At 53.2% G+C, this 23,075-nt stretch overlaps 1 protein-coding gene and 1 long non-coding RNA gene across 7 annotated transcripts in view; one reads left to right on the top strand and one right to left on the bottom strand.

Annotated features, from left to right (window-relative positions):
* LOC135273096 (uncharacterized) overlaps nucleotides 1-23,075 on the bottom strand; it is a 300,367-nt gene that overhangs the window by 175,714 nt on the left and 101,578 nt on the right. The window lies entirely within an intron of this gene.
* LOC135273095 (zonadhesin-like) overlaps nucleotides 15,521-23,075 on the top strand; it is a 161,825-nt gene continuing 154,270 nt past the window's right edge. For 3 of the 4 annotated variants that reach the window (XR_010340956.1, XM_064372016.1, XM_064372018.1), the window contains exon 1: nucleotides 15,521-15,581. The gene's annotated coding sequence lies outside the window, so the exon portion shown is untranslated. The remainder of the gene's footprint in view (nucleotides 15,582-23,075) is intronic. The other variant, XM_064372017.1, reaches the window with a different exon arrangement.

Below are 23,075 nucleotides of genomic sequence, written 5' to 3'. Positions count from 1 at the left end.
GCACTGCCCTGGGGGAGGCCCCTCACCTGCTGCTGAGCATGCTGAGGGCCACCAAGCCGGCGAGAGATTCATCCCTGACCCATGGCTTGGGAGATGCCTGTAAGGCTCACAGGGTCTGCCAGGGAGACCCTCAGAGGCAGCGAAGGCTTGGCTGTTGCTTCTTGGCAGACAGGGGTCAGGGAGTCTAGTGGAGCCAGGGCCAGGCTCTCTAGCGAAGTGACCCTCCCGTGGAGGAACAGAGCATGCGATACACATTCACGGACACTTACAAGCTGCAGAGTTTCCTTGTCCCACACCCTCAGCTGTTGGGACACCCCTCTGATTCCCAGTGACTAGTGCGGACCTGGAGACCCCAGCTCATTCACCTCTTTCCTTTGTCTCCACAGCATGCCCAGTGCTGGAGCCAAGTGTGACCAAGAACCCTGGCACCTCCATGCCAGTGTTCACGGCTCTGCCCTTCACCACACCTGCTCCCAGCCCAGCACACGGGCCGACCCTCGTGATTACAGTGGTTCCTCCAGGCAGCTCTCTGGTGCTGTCTGCCTTCCCCAGCACCCCTCTGGTGGCAGGACAGGATGGCCAAGGCCTGATTTGGGCTGGGGCTTCCAACGCCCTTCTCCAGATAAAGACAGAAGCGGGGCCTATGAAGGCCCCTCAGGCACAGACCTTGGTCCTAACTCAGGCACCCCTCGTCTGGCAGGCTCCAGGCACCCTCTGCGCGGGTGTCACCTGTCCACCTCCCCGACCCCTAGCAGCTGCCCCTGCGGTGCCCGCTGGGGCTGCCCACGTCATTGGGGGCACCCGGGCCTGCGAGGGAGGCTGGTCCCAGAGCCTTCCTCCTCCAGCACCACCACCGGCTCCCCAGCCGGCCCCCATCATGGCCCCAGGGAATGCTTGTCCATGGCCACAAGGGGCTCATGGAGACGGCAGCCAGGCTCCCTCCCAGGCCAAGGCCCAACCAGACGACTCCTGCAAGAGCGTGTATGACAACTTCCGACTCTGGCAGCACTACAAGACCCTGGCCCGGAGGCACATTCCCCAGAGTCCGGACATGGAAGCGCTTTCCTGCTTCTTTATGTGAGTGTCCTCGGGGCACCGGAGTTCATCTCGCAGCTCACCCGTAAAGAGGCTGCTGGATGGACGGGAGGTCACGCCGTTCAGGGAAGCTTGCAGGGTGGTCTTAAAGGTGACGGGTGGAGCTATGGAAGGGCACATTTTCAGCAACATTAATCTGGCTGCCGCTCAGGACAGACTCTCAGGGGCCTCATCTCACCTGCCCCTCACTGTCCTGTGAGTCCGGCCAATCCTTACTTTCAAACATTGTCATGACAACGTTTACAGAAGACCCAGATCAGAGAGGGTTCCCGGTCCAACATGAGCCACGGGTTGGGTTTAGTGCACCCCAGTGCCTCCCCTTGACCTGAGTGGCAAAGGCCAGGGGCACATCACATGGAGCTGGGGGTGGGAGCTGCAGGAAACCGGCACACGCCCACTGTTCTGCTGAGGTCCAGCTGGCACAGTGGTGGTGGAGCCTGCACAAGGGATGGTCTTGGGCCCCGCACTAGGGTCCATGCTGGGCAGGTATTTGCAGCTTCGCCCTCGATCCCTTCTAGAAGAAGGGACAATGATGCTTCATTCAGAGGATGGTGAGGAGGTGACTTGAGCTCACATATGAGGCACATAGCACAGTGCCCGGCACATGCTGGGACACATTACATGATAGCTGTTATGATTACTGTCCCTATTGCTATCACTATCAGAACTAGGCCATCTAGGACAGCGCTCTCCAAAGCCACGGGCTCCAGTGATGGCTCTCAGTGCACCACGAGTCCACGAGCCCACGAGCCCAGCAGTTCAGGGCTGTGGACTGTGGTGACTGAGGCAGCAACGCCTCAGATCTGAGGGTTTGTCGATTCAGTCCCAGTCCTGCCTCTCTCCATCCTGCAGGGCCTCTGTGACCCTGTGTCCCCCGCTGATGAGCAAACCCGTACTCCACGGGAGCTTGAGTACAACCACCAGGCAACACACTGGCCACTCCCTAGGCAAGTCCCCTGCCCAGGCTGTAGGTGTAAGGAGGCCCCATCGTTGTTCCCAAAAATCTTGCCGCCCCTGCATCCTGGAACTGGTTGCATTCTCCCTTGGAGTTGAGTCCCGGTGCACTGGGGACCCTGATTCTCAGAGTGGAGTCGCCCCAGGCTCACAGGCTTGGCGTGGAGTGGGCTTCGATGCCGCTCTGCTTTGGTTCTGGTTTCTACTACTCTCCAGGACCCTGAGGCTATGTCCCCAGGGGCTACCTTACTCCAGAGTCCCCAGGAAGCTGCTTAAATGCTCAGTCCTGGGGCCCTGGAACCTGCACGTTAACCCTCGCTCCCCGGTCATTCTGTGTGTGCGCTGTCTCAGTCAGTTCGGGCTCTGTCATAACAAATCCTACAGACTGGGTGCTTCATCAGGACACAGTCACGTCTCCCAGTTCCAGAGGCCGGAAGTCCCAGATCAAGGCGACAGCAGATTGGTGTCCTGGCTGGAGAGGGCTGCCTCTGGCCGTGTCCCCTTGTGGCTGAGAGGGACAGCCCTGCTGTCTCCTCCTGCCCTTATCGGGGCTCGGATGCCATGACAGGAACCCACCCTCATGACCTGCTCTAACCCTGACTGACTCCAAGAACCGACACACTGGGGCTCAGGGCTTCAGCACAGGAATGCTGGGGACACACACGTTCCACCCATAGTACTGAGTTCACTTGTCAACACTGAGGACTCGAGGGGCAGTAGGAGAGGCCACCCAGTGGCTTGTGTTGATGTTTGATCTTGGGGGGGTGTCCTAGAGGCTGAGGAGCCCACGTGGGGGAAAACAGGATGGGGACACATGGCAGGACAGGTGTGGGGAGGACAGGGGCCGGGTGTTGGGACCAGGTGGGCTTGGGATGGAGGGTAGGCTTATGGACTGGGACTGACTGCACCGCCTTACAGCCCAGTTCTCAGAACCCTGGCCCGGCGAAAGCCCAGCATGACCCTGGAGGAGCAACTGTGGCGGGCCATGCGGGAATGGCAGCACATCAGCAAGTCTGACAGGATCATCTATTACCAGATGGCGGCAAAGTGAGTCTGGGATGCAGGGGCAGAGCCCGCATGGCAGGGTAAGAGAAGGTGACAGAGGCCCGGTGGCCATGGTGGCTTCTCAGCGTGGAGCATGAGGGTGTGGACAAACACAGGCCCTCCTGGGCCCCTGTCTCCCTCAAGAAACTGCTCCTCCCTCCTAGAGTGCTCTGGGGTCTCTATACTGCCCTGGTGGGAAGCCACGCCCTGCTTGGCCTGGGGCCAACCCCTGCCTTGACACTGGGGGTCATGGAAGGAGCAGCCAGCATCACAGCCCAAAGGAGATCACCGCCAGCTGTGGGGATGGGGAGAAGTGGGGCTGGCGACTATAGACAGAGCGGGATGCACTCTCCTCACAGCAGTGGCCACAAGTCGGTTTTCACCCATCCCGGCCTGGCCAGGATTGGAGAAACCTTCGCTGGGTCAGGGGCCACCTGCGTCCAGGACACCATGAGACCCATCTCTGGCCTCCCTGCCTTTGCTCCCGGGAAGTCCCCTCCGTTAAGACAGAAAGACAGCAGCCTTGGGGGAAAGGGGCCCAGCTTTTGCTTCCTCCTGACCAGGGGTCTCCCAGGCCTCGTGCTCCTGGGTTATACTTCAGGGACCCATAGTCCCAACCTCAGGACTCCTGCATCTGGGCAACATTCCTGACACCTTCTGCCATAAACCCCACCCCTGGCCAGCTGAAGCCAGGAGGAGGGGCCCCCCTGGTGCCCTCCTGGGCCGCGTGGCCCTGACTTGAGTCAGGAAGCCCTGTTGATGCCATGGGCTCTGCGGGGGCCGGGTGAGGGAGGGAGAGCCCAGAACTCTGGGAGCAGCTCCCTCTGGGACTGGGGGACAGGCCCCAGGCAGGGCCTGGACAGCCCATCCACGGCACGCCTTCCCATCCCTGCCATCGGCTGCTGCCTGGTCCTGGGGGCAGGGGGCCTGGACCCTCTCAACATGGCCTGTAACCTTTTTCACCCCAGGTTCCTGGAGTTTGAGGCTGAGGAGGAGACGCGGTTTCAGAACTCACAGCGGATGAAGGGGCCCCAGTGCCTGCCTCCTCCAGCCCTGCCGAGGCTTGAACCTCAGAAACCGTTGGCCCCTGAGGTGGTCAAGCAGCCAGGTACGGCTTCCCACATTCCCATAGGAGCCACGGCAAAGGCCAGAGGGGCCGAGGGAGGCCACTGTCCCCACACCCCATGCCTTCCTTCAAGAGAGGGATGTGCTCCTCCAATAGGACAGCTCCCAAGGGCATATGCTGGGTACTGACCAGGTCACTTCGTGGGCGGCCCATGGTCACCAAGGAGGGTATTGACCTGGTCAGGTTTCCTAGCTACTCTCCCCTCGCCTGTCCAAAACTCAACATACAATCCACCCAGGAACAGGGACGAGCGGGTCGAGTACACGGCATATCGGTGGCTCCAAACTTCCTCCCAAACGATGCTGTCTCAGATGTGCCCCTCCTGCGGCGTCTCCTCTGGGGCGCTGTGGTTCAGGTGGTCCTGACCCAGCTGGGTCCCACTTCATGTCCCCAAGCCCTGCCCTCCCTCGTGTGGCGCGGGCAGGAGGAGCAGCCCTCACCACACCCATCCTCCTCCCTCCCTGCCTCAGTGTACCTTCCGAGGAAGGCCGGCCCCAAGGCCCCACCTGCCTGCCTGCCGCCACCCAGGCCCCAGCGGCCAGCAGAGACCAAGACCAACCTACTACCGCCCCGGCGGCCAGTGAACACCAAGGCCCCCGAGGAGATCCCCCCTGAACTGGTACAGGAGTATATGGAGATCATGGAGGAGCTGCTGGAGCCTCCCGCTGGGGCCACGGGGGAGCTCGAGGCACAATGGGAAGACCCAGGCCTCCTGAGCTACATTGAAAAGCTGTGCTCACAGGAAGACTTCCTCAGCAAGGTGGGCTGGCCTGAAGTGCTGGGGTCTGCAGGATTCCGGGGTGGGTAAGGGGGTCACTCGCAGGTCCTTGGAATTAAGCTCTGCTGTATGTTTGTGCCTGTCATTTCTTACTGTGTTTCTTTGTGTGTCTGCGTGGGTGTGAGTGTGGAGTGTGGACGTTACTTGTGTCTGTGTCTTTTCCTGTGTCATATGTGGGTCTGTTTGTGTGTCTCTGTCTGCATGTGTGTATGCTACCAGGTCTGTGGTCTGTGTGTGGAGCTGGTGGTCGCCATGCTATGAGACAGCTCCAGAAGGGTGGGGACGGGGCGCTCGCTGCTTTCTGCATCTCCTCCAGGTGTCCTTGGCTCCACGTTACTCCCTGCCCAGGTAGCTCTCACCGTCTTCCTTCTGTTTCCAGGTGGAGGACATCATTCACCCCCGATTCCTGGAAGAACTGCTTTCCCCAGATCCACAGATGGATCTCTTGGCCCTAAGCCAGGAGCTGGAGCAGGAGGAAGGACTCACCCTTGCCCAGGTAGAGCAGGGAGGGAGGGGAACCCAGGTACCCCGGGGGCAGGAGGGACCCGGCACACAAGCCCCACCTGATTGTCTACCCCACCCTGCGGGGCATGCTCGGCTTCTTGGGGAGCCACTCCGAGGTGGGGAGGTGCAGGTTCAGATGGAGCGGGATGGAGAGGAGCCAGGGAGGGGAGTCAGGATGCAAACTGGAGTGAGGCCCAACGGGATGCCCGGCACAGCCACACCCTCTGTCTTTGACAGGAAGCCCAGCTGCCTCAGGCTTCCCTGCCTGCCACCCAAGGCCGCCTCAGCCCAGAAGGACAGGGTCCCCAGGGAGCTCGTCAGTCTCCCTCTGCTCAGAGAGGAGGCCTCAGCCCAGCAGCGGCTCCCACCACCGAGTCCCAGGAGCCAGCTCTCTTCGGAGGCCCATCCTCTGCTCAACAGACGCCCCACCTAGGGCCTGGGCTCAGAGTCTCTGGGGCGCAATCCCTGGCTTGGGGGCTGGCTGGCCCCTCGCAGCCTCAAAAGAGAAAGGGTGACCCCGTGGTCTCCAGGAAGAAGAAGAAGAAGCGGGCTTGCAGCCAGTAGGGGGACACGGCAGGCTCTCTGGTGCCAATCCCCGAGGTGGGGCTCTGACATCTGTTGCCCCAAAGCAGACAAAAGCTTCTCCCCCAGTGCGGATTTGCTGGGCCTTAGCTTGATAGGGAAGGGTGGGGGAGGGAGGGAGGGGAAGGAGAGGGTGGTTGAACCAGAAGGGAGGGCCTGGGGGGAGGGGGAGGGGGTGGGAGCAATGCCTAGGGGGTCTCCTATGTAAATAGGAATAAATATAGTGGTGTTGGGAACGCTCTCTGGGCTGCTGTCTCTGTCCTCAGGGCTGTGCTGCTCAGTGGAGGGGGTCTGGGAGAGCAGAGGGACCGGGAGATGCCAGGCACTGGGGACCCACGGGGGCCAGCCCCACTCGTTCCTCCAGGTGTAGGCTGCCCCTTCAGATGCTCCAGGGACTGACAGATGCTGAGGAAACCCTTTTCCCTCCCACCACCCACTCACAAGGCCCCGCCTGCTTTAGTTATCAGCATCCCTGGAAAATCCTGGGATGTTGAGAGCTGGCTGGCTCTTGTTCTGCCCCGTGGGAGCTGAGGAGAAGGCAACTGCCCGCAACATGGACACGGGGAGAGGCGGCCGCTCCTGCTTAACCCTCATCAGGAAGAGCTCAGGCCCTGGGCTGGGAGGAGATGTCAAGGCATCCATCCACACGGGTGTGTCTGGGATACGACGGTGGGTGGGGAGCAGAGAAAGTCCTTCTGCCGGTTTCTGGGCAGGAAAGAATCTTGTCCAACTGGCGGAAGCAGATGCTCCTTGCCGTGGCCACAGGGACTGGCCTCAGGGGCCCTCGGGGTGCTGCATGGAGCCCCCCACAGCTATGATTCCCTTCCCATATGATAATTCAACTCTTGTGTGGAATTGATGCAGACACAGATTTACACTGGTATCTCAAACAGTTCCCTCCCAATCCACCATCACAAACGGGTACAAGCATGGCCAGTCTGCCAGGCGCAGGGTGGCTCTGTCTGCTGGTCCCAGGGCCAGGGAGAGCTGGGACCCAGGCCGAGAGGGGCCGAGGGTCAGCCGCCCTTCTGCCAGGCACAGACCTCAAGGGCAGAGCAGGGGTTGCCTGAGATGTGGCACTGGCTGTCTGGGAAGTGCCCTGGGATTCGGGGGCCAGGTGTTGGCTGAAGGGAGACTTCTGGAGTCTAAGAGTGAGACGACGACTGCATCAGGAGAGGGACTGAGGCTGGGGAGGATGCTCTGCTCTTTCCCACATCGTCCGGTCCTCCTCATCTCTGCTGAACTCCCCTCACCCCATGTGGCTGACCTCTACCCCCTTACCCCTAATCCACCTCTCAGAATCTCAGATCCCAGCACAGACAGGACCTGGCACCCGCCCCGGTTCCCTTCTGGCCAATACCTTCTTCGCTGCCTGACTTCCGATTCCTCCCCAGGGCCCTTGTTGGCTCAGGACCATGGTGACTGCCAGAGCACTGGTCCCGGCACTGCCTGTATGCAGAGCTGTGGTCATGGTGCCAGGGGCTGGCCCGGCAGCAGAAGCTGGTGAGGCACAGCTGTCTGGCACACGGTGGTCTGGCCCCTCTGCCGAGTGACAAAGGGAGCCATGTTTGGGTCCTCTCCGGCCCCATCCTCCCCCAGAATACACCAGTCAGCTGGATGGATGCCCCTCCGCCCCATCACTTCTGCTCCATGTGGGCAGTGTCAGAGGCCTGCCCTCTGTGGCCTTTGGGAAGAAGAGTTTATCTTGGCAAGGCATCCCCAGCTCAGCGCACATCAGCCCATCGGGGAAAATGTGGGGAGTGAAGAGTCACTGGTGGGTGATGTGCGCAGCTCCCGTGACTCCTCTACCTCCAGGACCATCCTCAGGAGACGAGGTAGCACCTCCCCTTTGCAGGGTTGAGGAATGGTAAGTGAGCTGTGTTTGAAGGGAACGTGGTCTGTACTCTGCTGTGTGTGGGTGCTCAGTCAACTTCCTCACCTAAAGATGAAAGTGACACCTCGGCTTAGTGACACCTCGGGACTCCTGCTGGTTACCCCACTGGATGTTGTCTGCCCCACGTCCCTGTCCTTGTTTTGGTTGAACCACTCCCAGGAGGCAGAACGTGTGCTTCCTCCACCTCTGTGTCCCACCTGAGGCCTAAAATCTGCCCCTAAACGGGGACAATAGGGGCGACTGGGGGGCTCTGACAGACTGAACGTTCGTTCCCCTCTCCCGCCCAATTCCTGTGTTGAAGCCCTAATCCAGGATAGATGATGGTATTTCGAGATGGGGCCTTTGGGAGTTCTTCAGGGTTAGAGGAGATCATGAGAGTGGGGACCTAATGTTGGGATTAGGGCCCTGGTAAGAAGCAGAGACCCCAGAGCTCTCTCTCCCTGACACGAGGACACAGTGAGAAGGCAGCCATCTGCAAGCCAGGAAGAGAGCCCTCACCAGAACCTCACCACACTGGGACCCTAACCTTGGACTTCCAGCCCCCAGACTGTGACTAATGCATTTCTGTTTTTCATATGCTCCCCCAAGTCTATGGTCACTTTGTCCTAGCAGCCCTATGTGACTAGCACAAGTTCCATCATCTCAGGAACTTCTTTCCTAACTGGTATCTGGAAACCGTGCATCAGAGCCATGGGAAAGAATGAAGAAAGGCTCAGTCCTTTACGATGGTCAGCACACAGCTTAAAATTGTTCTTTTAATACAATCAGTAAACTTCACAATCTGCTGATGCTAAAATAATAGAGGAGATTCAAATTAAGAATGCCAGCACTGAAAGAGAACATATAACCACAGATCCTGTAGTCACTAAACAGGTAATAAAAGAACATACTAACAACTACATGCACACTCATGTTAAAAACTGACATGGGCAGGGCACAGTGGCTCACACCTGTAATCCCAGCACTTTAGAAGGCCGAGGCGGACGGGTAACCTGAGGCCAGGAGTTCGAGACCAGCCTGGCCAACATGGTGAAGCCCCGTCTCTACTAAAAATACAAAAAAAAAAAAAAAAAAAAAAAAATTAGCCAAGTGTGGTGTCACATGCCTATAATCCCAGCTACTTGGGAGGCTGAAGCAGGAAAATCACTTGAACGCGGGAGGTGGAAGTTGCAGTGAGCCAAGATTGCACCACTGTATTCCAGCCTGGGTGACAGAGGGAGACGCTGTCTAAAAATAAATAAGTAAATAAATAAATAAATAAATAAATAGAAATGTATTAGTCTTTTTTACTAACAAATTCAGATCATTCGTTCCTAGCGAAAGACCATATGAAAAGAGCCCACCACTTACACCTTTTGGGAAGTCAAAGCAGACACCCCAACCTTAAATGCTGTAGCAATGAGCTTCACCGGATTCGGTCCCTTGACCAAGAGCCCAGAGAGCACCAACCCTGCTGAAGGCGGGTACGAGTTTTCAACCTCCAGGCCCTGCCTCCAAGGCCATCCCACTGGCAGGAAAGACAGGCCCCTGCCCTGAGCAGAGCGCAGCTGGCTGGTGGGACACTGGAGAGTGGAAGCTCTGGGGCCATAGACAGGGTAAGGTCTGGACAGGGAGATGAGACAGGCCCAGAGAATGCAGTAACCGAGGGCTCACGGTCAGCAAAGCCGCATCTCCCACAGCCTCCCTCCTTGTGTATGGGTGAGGAGGTCCAACACAGAAGCACACAGCTGTGACAGCTGAGGTTCCTGCAGGGTTGCAAAGAGCTGTGAGAATTGGGGAGAGATACTGCCCCTGCTCAGTGTCCCTTGGGAGGGCTGGGAGTCTCAGACAAATGCCACAAACGAAGGATGAGCAGAGCCTGCAGGGGGAAGAAGAGACCTGAGCCATGAGGGAGTCAGAGAATTCTCAGGCATCCTTCATGAGAGAGAAACGGAGACGCAGCCCAGGAGAAGTGAACCCCAAGTCAAGCGGGATATGTTTTATATCCCGCTTAACTCATGTTTTAGAGAAGCTGGTCCTGGAGCTGCAGTTCCCAAGAGGCACAGTACGTTCCGTAGGCATACGAGCAAGGTGAGCTAGAGTCACCCATGCGAACCTCAGCTCCATTTCTGATAAGTGAAGATGGGAAAGCGCCAAAAAGAACACGGGGAACAGCAAAAATCAGAGTTTGAAATACAACACCGAGGAATTCTGGGCCTCAGAACCTATAAGACAATAGGTAAGTTATTTCACCTCCCCGGGTCTCAAGGTTTTTCATCAGACAATGGGGAGAGGGAGCTGGACAGGTCAGTCCCTGGGACCCAGCAGGCCTGTATCCCACTGCACGGCAGCAGCGGCTCTTACGCAGAGAAGAGAAGTGGTCTGAAATGAAGGTTAACTGCCAGATGGAAGTTAATGGTTAGCACTTATTAGTCAGGCCACTGAGCGTCTGTAGATACCCAGCATGAATGTCTAGAGACAGTTTCTGAAGAAGTCATAAACTTTAGGTCCCGTGTTTACCATGGCAGAGGACCAAGTCTTTACCCTAGGCCTGTCTGGTGGAAGTGACAGGGTTCCCGCATCAACTGCAGCCAGGACATGGGGATCCCCGACGGGAGAGGCCAGGAGAGGCCAGCAAAGGCCCCCAGGGTAGCGGACGAGGAGAGCAGCGGTGGGTTCCAATGACTTTCCCGGGACCTCCTGTAGTCTCGGCTTAAAAAGAGCAGCAAGCCTGTCACACAGATCTCTCCCTCAAGCGGCAAGCTGGAGAGTGAGGGAAGGCTCCTGGCTTGGCGCCTGCCCAGATGGAGCACCAGGACAGGGGAAAAAAAGGCCGTCTGCAGGAGCCAAGAGGCTGGAGAGAGCCTGGGACCTCGCTCCTTTTGCTGCATTCCCCTTCTACAGACTCAAGAAGGGCAGGCAGCACCAGCACTCCTGTACTTTATATCCAAGAATGGTGCAAACTGAGATGTGCCCAGAGACAGGAACGGCGAGCCGGATCTTCGCAGCCAGGCTGTGAAAGCTGATGAATGAGCCAGGGCGTCTGAGAGCATGGGAGCCCAGATGGCAGGAGGTTCTGTGTTTTTCCTGGATTAAAGGAGGCACTGCGCATCGGGACCCCCTGCAGGGCGTCTCCTCAACATTACTCCCATGCATGTTTCCCTTGCTAACTCTTGTGTGTGTTCCCTATGTGGGGTCTTAAGTTTACAAAAACATTATCTGAAGGTCCATTCCACCTCTGGTGATTCAAGATGACACTCGATACCCTACACAAAGTGCAACTCTTAAGGAGCAGACATGCCGGCAAGTGGGCAGAGGCAGAAGGGGCATCTCACCAGATGCAACGTTTGCAGGTTTCAGGGATGGTATTACCACGCCTCCACCTGCTCGCCCAAGCTCCAAAGAACCTCGCCTTCATTTCCTTTAGGGGGACCCTACCTGCCACCCTTTCCTCCCCCTTCTCCCCTCACCCACATCTGCTTTCCTAAAACGGCTTCATTTCTCCTACTTCCTTTTTCACTCTTGCCATTAAGTCAAGTGATAGCCGAGAAAGAAGCAAGTCATGAATCCCACACAGCTCATGTGGCTCAAATGAATAAGCACAACATTCCAGGAAGCAAAATATTTGAAATCCCAAACTTTCAAGTAACTGTACGTAAATTGTTTGACTTCCGTAAAACTTATATAATAAGTATTATCATTACCAACAGCTAAAAGAAAGTCATTTTTCTGTTTATTATGGAAAACTATTGGCTGGGCTTGGTGGCTCATGCCTGTAATCCCAGCACTTTGGGAAGCTGAGGCGGACAGATCATCTGAGGTAGGGAGTTCGAGACCAGCCTGATCAACATGGAGAAATCCCGTCTCTACCAAAAATAAAAAATTAGCCAGGCATGGTGGCACATGCCTGTAATGCCAGCTACTTGGGAGGCTGAGGCAGGAGAATCGCTTGAACCTGGGAGGCGGAGGTTGCAGTGAGCCAAGATCACACCATTGCACTCCAGCCCGAGCAACAAGAACAAAAAGAAAGAAAACTATTATCCACGTTTTTTATGCAGGAAGAAAGTAAGGCTCAGGGCCTATCTAAGTCCACGTAGGCTGCTATAACAAAATACCGGGAAGGTTATAAACAATAGAAATGCATTTCTCATGGTTCTAGAGCTGGGAATTCTAGAACCAAGATCAAGGCACCAGCAGATTCAGTGTCTGGTGTGGGCCCTTTTCAGGGTTCATAGAGGATGCCTTCTTACCATGTATGCACATGGCAGAAGGCGTAAGGGATCTCTCTGGGGTCCCTTTCATAAAGGCACTAATCCCGTTTATGGGTATCCACCTCATTACCTGATCACCTCCCCAAGGGCTTCTACTCCCAACTACCATCACCTTGGGGGTCAGGTTTCAACACGGGAATTTGGGGGAAGACATAAACATCACGACCATAGCAAGGGGGACTAGAACGGCTTCGGGAGAGCAAAAGCCCTGCTGGGATCCAAGCCCAGGTCTCTACCTCCATCCACCCACTGAGCTTCATGGCCTGGCCTGAGAGGACACACTGTCTAACGGCTCAGGAAGAGAGTAACAGCACTCTTTTGGAGTTTCTCAAAACGTTCCAACAATGGCTCTGCTTCCCTGCCTGAGCCCCCAGCTGCTGTCTCAGTCCCCATTTCTGCAGGATGGTTCCTCTACATCTTCAGTGCCACAGAAGGAGCTCCGAGGGCCTGGACCGGAGGAGCCCGTAACCATGTCACTGACAGCAGCAGATCAACGGCTGTGACCTTTAGCACCACACACACCAGCCACATGCTGCAGGGCATGTGCAGAGCCTGTGGACACGGGAACAAGTGCTCCCACACAGAGGGGAGCACCGTCGGGGGGTTTAACACAGCACACGCTATCACCCAGTCTCAGGTCTGGCGTGAGACCCAACCCTATGTGTTGAACCAAGGCTTCGAACTCCCGAGCAATCTGAGCACAGTGTCTAAGGAGCCCATTGGGCGATATATGTAAACACGGTAATCAAAGACTCAAAACCCGAGTGCAATAACGTGGGAGAAGCCACAGCCACATTCAGTTCCTGGAAGACCGAGCCGCTCCCCTGGCCGCGTACCCTGCAGGAGCTGCTGAGGAGCTGTGGCCCTCATATCCCCAACAACGCCAGCATGATTTTTGGAATAAGAAGGTGCCTTGTTATTGCCAGGGGCTTTCTCTCCTGCGGTTCAAAGCTGAATTATCAAAAAAAAAATGAACATGGATATATTTCTCTGCACGGTGATCTGATAGGAATAAGAGCTTATCCATCCCTCAGCAAACTGCCAATTGCTGCCGTTAGAAATTCCATATTCAGTGATACGTAAGGCTTTTGGAATACACTTCAAACCAAAGAATTCAATCCCTTGAGCAGCCAGCGACAGGCCCCATTTAAGACATGGAAGGAACAACAGCAGGCTCATCTCTGCAGCTACGGCTCAAAAGTGGCTGGGCCCACAACACAGTCAAGACAAGCAGCCCACCACCTCCTCCTCCTACCCCGGAGCCCACACAAGGTGCAAGCCACGCGGACAACAGCCACCACACAACAGGGGTGAGGGACATATTCCAGTCCTCCTCGGGGAGGGGGAACCGCTCCGGGTCTGAAATACTCCCCTAGAGGGGCCATCTTCCCCACTCACCACCGCGTTCAGGAGCACCGCTCCCACACCACTAAAGGGGCACAGCACCTCAGGAAAGGAGCCTACCTGTGCACAAAAAAACCTCAAATACACAGTCGGAAATCAGCTACGCCTAGGAGTGTGTGAACAAGAAACGCCTACCTCCTCTGGAAAAGGGGAAGCCCTCTCCAGAGCAGGCCAGGAAGCAAGAGCAGAAACGCTCCGGCTTCAGGAGGCCGGAGAAGTGCACCCCGCATGACATCTGGCAGAGGCAGCCAGCAAAGAGGTGTGGCCAGGTCACAGAGGCCGCTGGTCTGGAGTTGAGGAAGGGGGCAGCAGGGCCCCTGTGCCAGCCTCTCTGCTCCTGCACGTGCTCAGCATTCTCCATAATGAAGACTTTACAAAGAAAAGTCTCTTGGGAAAAAAGAAATAGAACTGTACTAGTCTAGTTCTTTAACTTTGTGTGTGTGTGTGTGTGTGTGTGTGTTTGTGTGTGTGTATGAGCATGTATTTGTGTGCACACATATGCATGTGTGCGTGTTTCTGTGTATGCATGCCTGTGTATTTATGCACGTGTGTGTTTGTATATCCCTGAGATGGGGAGAGTCGAGGAAACCAGCCCCCCTAGTCCTCACATGGAAAACACTCACGTGCAGTGAGCTCATGGTAACGTGAAGTCCGCTTCCAGCACAGCAGAGCCCAAGGCAGGGCTGGAAATGATCAAAACGCTGACCCATGAGGTCTGTAACAGTAGCAAAATCCCAAGACTCTAAAACTCCTCCTCCCTGGACCTACAGCCATGCAGACAACCTGTCAGAACACCTACAGAGCCCCCATAGGCAAGGCCGAACAGTAGATGGGGCAAAACACTGCAGCCCCCACTGCAGACCCAAATCACGACTGGGGATTCTATGGGTACAGCCACCATCCCCAGGAGATCTGAAGGTGCAGGCACCAAGACAAGGTAGAAAACCATGTGCTTCTTCCTTGGGGTGTCTGTCACTTCCCACATGGCACTTCCAGGCCACCTCACTTCCCCACTCACTGAAACCATAAACCTAAAAGGACATAGCCAAGCCTCCTTCGGTCATGGAGGCCATCAGGCTATTTGACCTCTCCAGGGACTCACAAACTCAGCATCAGAGAGGCTGGGAGGGATAACATGGGGAGAGAAATGCCAGTTACAGGTGACGGGGGGATGGAGGATGTAAACCACCTTGCCAACTATGTACCTATGCAACAATCCTGCATGATCAGCACATGTACCCCAGAACCTAAAGTTCAATTAAAAAAAAAAAAAAAACTCAGCATCACTAAACCTTACTCCAGGGTTCCCAGGTTTCCCCGGCACCTGAAAACTCCAATCCATCTACACACAAGCATTTCCAAAATGAGGCCAGAAAAGTCCCCAGGCCAGGAGAATGCCCTGGACCTCCCCACTCCTGCCGTCTCCGCCCTGAGAGGCAGTAAGACAAGGCAGTGAGAAACCAGGGACCGGTACCACTGAAAAAGAGCTGTTGATGTAGCCAGGGGACAAATTATTTAATTCTTATCTGAAATCAAATTCTTAAGAATTATTTTCTATAATTGAAACCATGGATTTCAAAGTTCTTTGATTTATTCTTGAGATGAAAAGTATACACCGTATCGAAAAGCAGCTACCAGCCCCGGCTTTCCTCAAGAGTTTTCTTTCCGTGGCCGAAGTCCAAAGCGGCACCTCCCCCCGCAGTTGTAACTCAGCTCTTGCACACCACGTCCTCACTGCCTTCTGTCCACACTGCCATGCGTCATAAGTAACAATCTCCCTCGTGCCAGAGAGAGGCCACCCATGGGATCTTCAAGCCAGAGACTGAAGGATTGAGAGGGTTTGGAAATGTAAGAATCCTTGCCAGAGAGACTGCTCCACACACATTCTTTCTCTCTCTCTTTTTTTTCCCAGCCTGCAAGTTTTCCTGCCACAAGAAATGTGAAGCCAAGGTAAGCATTCCGTTGCCTTCCTGTGGGACTCTTTATAGCTGAGTTGGCCCTGCTGCCTGTTAGCAACAGTTCGGACGGCTCAGGTGGGAATGTCTCGGGTGGGAATGTCTCGGGTGGGAATATCTCAGGGGGGAATGTCTCGGGAGCAGGATCATGAGCAGATTGGTTTTTCAAGTGGTATGTGCATCCAGCCAAACTGGATTCCTAAAGAAGAATAGTGAACTTCAGCAGCAGAAAGCATTCCTGTGTGCCCAGAAATTACAGCTGATCCCTAAAAAAAGAAAAGAAACTGGAAAATGCCCCTTAAGAATAAGAATTTAAAGTATTCATGAAAGACAGGATTGGAGCCTTTAAATTTGTGAGAAAGTCGTGCATATGATTTCGGAACTGCTTCCACTTCCGGACAACCTGAGAATTGACTGTCAGAATAAATTCATGTCTAAATTCCTACAGGAGAATCCTTCCACAGGGGCCATTGTGTGAATGGATGAGTCCTGTGTCCCTTCGGGGGCCCTAACAGTGCCACGCAGAGCTGGAACCAATGTGGATTTCACAGGCCCTCTCGCCCAGAGGCTGCAGCTGTGATGAGGAGGCATAAACCTCCCCACCAACACCAGCATGCTGCAGGCAGGCCTTGCAGGACAGGGAGAAAGAAATGAAGCCACAGCACCGAACAGTCCCAGCACGGTCTCCTGTGCCAGCTCCAGGGAAAGGTCCAGAACATTCCCTCTTTTCCCCCATGTTTGCCAGCCCACAAGGACAGCTGTGGGAGGAGGAAAGAGACCTGGATTGGGGGAACAGTGACTGGGGACGCCAATCCAGGCTCTGCACCTCTAGCTGGGTCTCTTGTTTCCTCCCACAGAGGTATCATGGGTCAAAAGGAATCCTTCGAGGCACCCTGCTTTGAAACTGGAAAGCAACATCCACATGCAGAAGTGTGTGGGACCAGAGACTAAGGCCTCAGAAGTCAGCGAGAGGGACTGCACATCCCGGCTCTGTTTGTCAAGGCCCTGTGAATTCAACCAATGTCTCACTCCCCATCCTGCACTCTGTTTTCTATGACCTACCAAAGTCAAAAACGTTTGTGTAGGGTTGAATGAAGATAAAACAGATAAGGTCACTTGCCCACTTCCTGGCTTTTATTCGAACTCCAGTTACAGTTACGTTGTTAATCTATGTATGATCTATTCTTTTGAACTGCTGAACTGTCTTTCTATAGCTCTGAGGTTTGTGAGATTATTCACAAAAACATGTATTTATCCTACACCTTCTAATGGGCAAAACACACAAAAGTGATCAATGATTTTCAAATCAAGAGAGACTCGCCACAAGGGGCTTCCACACAGGATTGAAAGTCCAGACAGACACCATCCCCGGCAGAGGCCAGCAAGAAAGACTGAGATAAAGAAAAGGGCGGTGGGCAGGCCTTTGGCCTCTGGCTAAGAGAGAGTCAGGGGAAGAATTCTGCCCACACATGTCTAGCAGCATGTCAGAGGACCATGCCTGTGCGCAGCCCCCTCCCACAGTGAATTAGCTGGGCTGTGTGACAATACAACCTGGCAGAAGGGACAGTGTGTGACTTTTGTGGCCATAAGGCATCGTGCTTCTGCCCTGGTCTCCAGGATCACTCATTCTGAGGACAGCCAGACGCCATGGTGTGAGGACACTCAAGCAGCCCTGTGGAGAGGCCCCCATGGAGAGGAACTGAGGCTTCCCACCAACAGCCAGAAGTGTGCCACCTCAGAAGCTGGTCTCCAACCCCAGCCAGTCTTCAGATGATGCAGCCTCTCCAGAAACCCTGAGCCAGAACTGCCCAGTCACCTATGTCCCAAATTCCTGATCCAGTGACACAGTGAGAGAAAACAAATGCTTACTGTTACGCTAAGGCACTAACTTTGGGGGTAATTTGTCATGGAACAGGAATATAACGTGCCAACTAAACACAAAAAAGGGCCCTGGTCAGTGCAAGGGCAGCACTGGTATGATAAATCCTACTTGGCCACCAGACAGCTATCGGCATTGTAGAGAAAAATCATTATATTCAATAACCATAGTGAAATCATATCAACTGCCCATGAGCCAAGACTACAATCCTGAGAGGCAGAGCCATTGTTTCTGGTATGTAAGCAAGTAACCCTCAGAGTTTTACAAATGTTTGCACTAGGACTTTACACTCAACTGCCAGCAGCATGGGTGATCCTCAGAGTAGCAAGTCCACTGTCAACCTGTCCGTGGTCCAGCTGTGGTCAGCACTGCACCAGGCAGTGTATGAGATACTTCCCTGTATGTTACTGCACTTGCTCCTCATAAGCACCTCTCAGGGAGAAACTGTAAGAGTGACTCAGCCAAGCAGGCAGCCATGGTCTGTGAAGGTAGGACTCCAGCCCGTCTGTGCATCAAGTTCAGCGTTTTCAGCCAGTTGTACTCTCCCTGCCTTTCTGACATATTACAAAAAAAAAGAATCAGACAGTGCCCAGGCTCAGCTTCCTATCCTGCCACATACAGAAGATGGCCCCCTGCCTGCCCTAACCCTGCCCATGCCAACCCCAGCTCCTCATTCACGCCATCCTGCACCCACCTCCTGGGCCCAGCTCAGCTGCCTCTGTGCCTGAATTCTCCACACCCTTCTGTGCCACTGACCCATCAGGATGGGTCATCACAGTGGATCATCATAGCTTGTCACATCATGGTGATCTCCCTGTGTCCACCTCTCCTGATGGGCTGCAAGCTCATCAAGGGACGGCGTCTCTGTTGTACATGACCGGGATCTCACAATAGCAGCACTAACAGGAGTGACAAGCAGCTGACGCACTCAATGCCTAAAAGTTTGACTGCATGGGCATTACCAAATTTCCACCACACCCCGGAAAGAAGCTGCCTGTCTTTGCCTGTTTTATCAATGTGAGACTGCGGTTTATGGATGAGACTGAGGATTCATGTGCTGAGCAACCGTGTGCCAATCCTGACCTGTTCCAGGTCTGCTTTCAGAAGCCCATAGCCAGCAGGCCCATGTGCTGTGGAGACCCCATTACCTGATGAGGTAATGAGGGACTCCGGGCTGTGAAGGTGCTGGCCACAAGGGAGACTCCAAAACAGCCGAGGAACTTCTCACCAAAATCCATCTCCAAAGCACACAGGCCCAAAAGACAAAATGTATGCATTCACTTTGACCCTCAGCCACACAGACTTGCCTCCTTTTTGGAATACCACCTGTTTGAGCTGGCAGCTAAGCAGCCGCCTTCTCAGGGAAGGTCATTTTTATTTGAAAGAACTCCTAGCAGACAAAATGTAGTTATTCAGACTCAAGTGCTTGTCATTTTCTCAAAAATTTAATGAGTCTGTAGTCATAAACCAATGTCAAAATTTGAGATTTCAAGTGAAAATCAGAATTTTAGAAGACTTGTACCCAGGCCTGGCATGGTGGCTTACGCCTGTAATACCAACACTCTAGGAGGCTGAGAAGGGCAGATCACCCGAGGTCAGGAGTTTGAGACCAGCCTGGCCAACATGGTGAAATCCCGTCACTATTAAAAATTCAAAAAATTAGCTGGGCATAGTGGTGCATGTCTGTAATCCCAGCGACTCAGGAGACTGAGGCACAAGAATTGCCTGAACCCAAGAGGCAGAGATTGCAGTGAGCCAAGATCATACCACTGCACTCCAGCCTGGGTGACAGAGTGAGATTCTGTCTCAAAAAAAAAAAAAAGACTTGTACCCATCACCAGAGCCTAACAACCCCAGGACATTTCTGTTAAAATCAATGATCATATTAACAAATGTGGGGATTTTCCTGAGACTGTATAACAAACATGTCAACATGTAGAAGTTCTGCATCATTGTCAGTGGACCAATAATTTCCAAATGGCCAGTGTGTGGTGTTCCACACTGGGTAAAAGATGCACTCAGAGTGCAAGACAGGTCAGTGGATTTTAATAAAACAGAGTAGGAAAAACTCCACCCATACAGTTTCAGATTCCACGGTGAAACTGAACTTTAAGCAACTGTCACTTGAGTTTTAGTGTAGAATCAAAATGTAATATTCACGATGGCCTGAAAAGCCTATTAAAATGCTTCCTTTTCCAAGTAGGTATGTTTATGGGGCTAGATAGTCTTCAACACTTCAAACCAAGCATTATGCAGAAAGACTGCATGCAGGAGGAGTCCACAGGAGGAGTCAGCCTATTGATTAAGGCTGCATAACAGGATCACAAGAAGAATGCCCCTCCTCTCATTTTGTTGTTTTGACACGTACAGTCATTTTTTTATTAAACATATGTTCACTTTAACATATAATGAGTTCATTACTGTTGCCTTTAGCTGGCTTAAATATTTTAAACATTCATCAGTTTCCCTTATCTAATAGGGTAAATGGTGATGAATATAAATCACACTGACAGGAACCCTTTAGGGTCTTCCAGCAGCCCCGCAATGGGTGCCTGAGACACGCAGTGCGAGGGCAACCCCGTTCTTTCTCCTTGCCTGAGGCTCTCAGAAAGGGGTAAGGACTCAATTTTGACCAACAGAAAGGTAAGCGAACTCTCTCAGGGGCTTCTGGCGAAGGCCTCCCCACTCCTATGAATGAAGCAAGAGAAGGAATATGCCTCTGCCTCTGGACCCTGCCCCTCTGAGCACGGAGCTGGACCCACAGGAGGAACCTGGAGAACTCGGGCTGCTGAACCAGGGCCCAGGTGCACTGCCCGGAGCCCACCAGCCACCACACCTGCCCCCAGCAGAAGACCCATGCCCTGCTGGCTGAAAGAGGCTCCATCTGTGCAGCCCCGTGACTGGCTGCCATGGTGCCTCCCACGCAGCTCCATATGCTTTACATGGCTTATTCCACCCGTTCCCACAGGGACCAGAGAGAAAGGCACATTCTCGCTCCATTGTACGAACAGCAAACTGAAGCACAGAGCGGAAGCTGCCTGCCCTGAGTGGCAGAGCAGGTCAAGTAGTGACATCAGCTGCCAGCCTGGCTCTACGTGGGCAGAGCCCACCTGCTAGAGCTGGACTGGAACACCCAGAGAGCTGGTGTGCAAAGGCACTCTGCCTGGTGCAAGAACTGGGGCTCCACATGCATGAGGCCACTAAAGCAAACAACTACCACCAGCTACACCAGGACCAGGATCCGGTGTCCATGGAGCAGAGGAGCTGAAAGGACGATGCTCACCCCATCCTCTCACCAAGTATCCGTGCCAGTCATGTTCCCTCTGACACCCATTTCCCCTTTTGTACTTAGGAGTAGAACAGGGTGATAGCCAAGATTCCTCTCTGCCGTGAAAAAAAAATTTTACCTAAGCAATAAAAAGATAAAATTATATATACTTCTACAAATAAAATATTAGATAGCTATTGAAAAATTATAATGTCAAGCTATTTCACATGGGAAAGTTCTTATAAAAGGCAAGGCTGACAGACACACAGCACTCTGTATTGTATGTGGTAAACTTTGGGAAAGACAGACACATGCGGTGGCCTCATCCGTAAGAGAGAACCAACACTGGAGAGAGACAGGGCAATGCAGACCAGAAAGGAGGAGCCAGACAATAAAACTGGGAAAACCGGTTATCCCATGAAAATAATAATAATGGCAGAAATAACATGAATTTTAGATGCATCAATCACAGAACTGAATTCGGAATCGGAAAAGCAGAAACGAATATTAGAATAAAATGTCAGAGAACATCTTTGTGGTCTTGGAGAAGGGCAGGCGTTCTAAAACAAGGAGCAAGAACGGGAACTCAATGAAAAGATGGGTAGATCTGAACGAACCAAACATCACAACTTCTGCATGACAAACAGGGCACAAACAAACTTAGACAAGCAACTGACTAGAATGTCTGCAATGTGCAAAGTGGAAAGATAAGAAACTAACCTGTTCTGAGGACGAAAGTCATTAGAAATTGGCAAAAGTTCTGCCCAATATCACAGATAAGATTTAGTATACATCATACAGTGAATTCATAGAAATTAAAACACTTGATTTTTACATTTTTTAAATTTTAGTTGTTTATTTATTTACAGATGAGGTCTCACTCTGTCACCCAGGCTGGAGTGTAGTGGCATGATCATAGCTCACTGCAGCCTCGAATTCCCAGGCTCAAGCAATCCTCCTGCCTCAGCCTCTAGAGTAGCTGGGACCACTGGCACATGCCACTGTGTAGGTCAATTTTTAAATTTTTTGCAGAGATGGGGTCTTGCTTTATTGCCCAGGCTGGTCCCTAACTCCTGGCTTCAATCCATTCTCCCGCCTCAGCCTCCCAAAGTGCTGGGATTACAAGCATAAGCTACCTTTGCCACGCCCTAAAATAATCTAACTGTAAAATAAGCAATGAGCAAAGGATTTGAAAGGCTACTTTGTTAAGTAAACAGAAATGCTACAGGCAGCTTTTGTGTATCTTTTTAGATGTTCAACCTCATGCAATCACCAGATGAATGAAAAACACAATAAAAAGGAGACATCACTTTTCATCCAACAACTTGCAAAACTGAAAAGCTGAAAAATCTCAAGTGAGAGAGTCGGTAACATTCCATGCAAGCAGGCTCCACCAAGAGCATCTCCCTGTGAGGAGCCTGTCCCTTCTCCTGCCCCGCTTACTCTCCGGCGTCTGAGCAGGTGTGTGGCAGGCCCCTTCTGGTGGCTTTGCCTGAACACTCCGCTCCACAGCTGACGATCTGCAAACTGCACATCAGTTCCCCTGTCAGACAAGGTTTCCAGACTCATGTTTAAGAATCCTGGCTCCCGCTGCAGCAGTTATAGCCCAGAGCTGTCTGGTTTGCAAACGCCCAACATTTTTATATGTTGTCTTGGAACTGCTATTCTTCACAACGTCTCCACGAGCCTTGGGAATCCAGGCCACTGTCTTACAGGGTTGTCAGAATCTTTTATACAACACTCTACACATATTGACCAAGTTATCAACAAGCCTGTGAGTCACCCTGTGCTTCTCCTCACATCTACTGTCAAGTTTGCCAGCCTCTCTGTGTCCCAGTAACAAGCTCCACAAGGCAGGAGGGGAGTGACCAACCCACAGGGGGGGACCGCCAGACAGGGCCTGCCCAATGCCCACCTTCACTCCTTGGCCCCGTGACCCCATTGTTGCCTTGTTAGTCTTAAATAACTATCATGTTCTCTGGAATCCTAATACTGCACCTGGCTCAAAGCAAGTGCTAAAAAACACACACCTACCAACTTGCCCTCCTATTTCCAAACCTTCATCTGCAATCACTTAGTGTATTGCTGACTGTGATGGACTGAGAGACAGGACACGACACTTTCATCTTTCTCTCCCAGCAGGTGCTTAATAATGTTGGGTTAATTGAGTGGAATAGCCCATTACCAAATCTTCTTACAAAACTCCCTTCATCCCATTTTCCCTCTGGTCTCCCTTCTCAGCTTTCTCCTTGCTTCCTTTCTCAACTCTCATCTCCTTTGGGCTCTTCCCTGCAGCTGTCTCTCTTGTGTGGCGCTTCTTTATTCTGTGCCATCCTATCCCA

This window comes from Aotus nancymaae, unplaced genomic scaffold (genome assembly GCF_030222135.1).
Source record: "Aotus nancymaae isolate 86718 unplaced genomic scaffold, 86718_ANA_hifiasm-v0.15.2.pri h1tg000260l, whole genome shotgun sequence".
Classification (NCBI taxonomy): domain Eukaryota; kingdom Metazoa; phylum Chordata; class Mammalia; order Primates; family Aotidae; genus Aotus; species Aotus nancymaae.
The sequence above is the reverse complement of the archived record's forward strand: the minus strand, read 5'-3'. Positions and strand labels throughout refer to the sequence as shown.